Source organism: Eurypyga helias, unplaced genomic scaffold, assembly GCF_000690775.1.
Source record: "Eurypyga helias isolate BGI_N326 unplaced genomic scaffold, ASM69077v1 scaffold10260, whole genome shotgun sequence".
Lineage (NCBI taxonomy): Eukaryota > Metazoa > Chordata > Aves > Eurypygiformes > Eurypygidae > Eurypyga > Eurypyga helias.
In genome coordinates, this window is record NW_010223819.1 from 42,726 (window position 1) to 44,066 (window position 1,341).

The window sequence follows — 1,341 nt, forward strand, 5'->3', positions numbered from 1 at the left end:
AGGAGAGGAGTAAAATACCAAACAAACCCAAGAGCAGTGTATGTGGAACAAGGCTCACCTAGTCATGCCAAAAAGCTTATTTAGGAAAACAAGCGGATTCCACTATTGGTATGATGTCTTGACTAGGAATGGGCTAATTCCTCAAATATATTAGTGATCTATCTAAAAATGAGATTAAAGCAGGAAAAGCACTCTGTCTGACCGCACTGTAAAAGACAGGCCTGTATCATCCCTGCATTAATCAGATTCCGAGGGATGCAGCCATTCCCTGGCTCGCTGAAGCCAAAAAAAATTAGGAAGAATACTACCAATAATAAAACCCCACAAAAAAACAAAACAACAACAACTGGTAATGTGTCAGCTATCTGATCAATGCACCCTACTAGCAGCGTGTCTTAAAAATACCTGTGGGGATGCAGGTTATGACCTGAAAAGCTGGGCTCCAAATGGCTCAAAATATATTCCAAATCAGGCACCAGCATTTGGGGACACTTCAGCTGTCCTCCTTGGGGGGCCATCTGGCAGCTTTTGACCCCCATGGGGTGTTCAGAGACAACACTGTGGCCATCACCAGCCACAGATGCCAGGGCGGCGGGGGCAGGTCTGGGGACTCTGCGGCTGAGAGCAGCTGCCCATCAACCGCTCAGGAGCGATTCCTCAACAGTGATTTTGTTCCAGCAGAGAAGCAAGGTAGACCTCAGAAAATTGTATTAGCTTGAAGCCCGTCTTTGTATCCAAAGCAAAGTTAACCATTAAGAACTTGCTATTTTATTGTCTCTTGTCCCATGTGCCTTTATCAAAACCAGCCCCAAAAACAACTGAATGAACAATGAAATTATGACAGAAGCCATCTAGATAGCCGTGTTCAGAATTGCTTGTGCTAATGATCAATATTAAATCACGGGAAAAATACTTCACTAATCAAATGAAAACAGGTTAATAAGTTCTGTAAAAGATTTCCCACTTCTAGATCTCTTCCGAAAGTCAAGAAAAAATGATAACTACTTTAAAAATTAGATAAACTTTTTCATGATACAGCTGTTTCTCAATAAAAACTAGTATGCAGTTATAGAGTGCCTGAATTGGGACAGAGACAAATGCTCAAATATTAACCCTCTTGCTAGCTTATAAATAGTAAGTAAAATAAACCTATAACCACTGCTGTTACTTTAACTTCATCACTAAGGAGCGCCACAAAACTAACACGCATGTATATATAAAGTGACAGGAAAAAATGCTGTAAAGACCTCTTGGCATGGCATTTAATAGCCGAAAAATATTCTTGATGTCTTTGGTAAATAAATGTCAAGCCTTAATTACACAGTTTGCTAACCTTCTTTC

General features: G+C 40.4%; 1 protein-coding gene across 1 annotated transcript in view; it reads right to left on the minus strand.

Moving 5' to 3' along the window:
• Window positions 1-1,341, minus strand: part of MAGI1 (membrane associated guanylate kinase, WW and PDZ domain containing 1) — a gene marked incomplete at both ends in the record, with an annotated part of 57,077 nt that overhangs the window by 40,371 nt on the left and 15,365 nt on the right. The gene's annotated exons all lie outside the window — the stretch shown is intronic.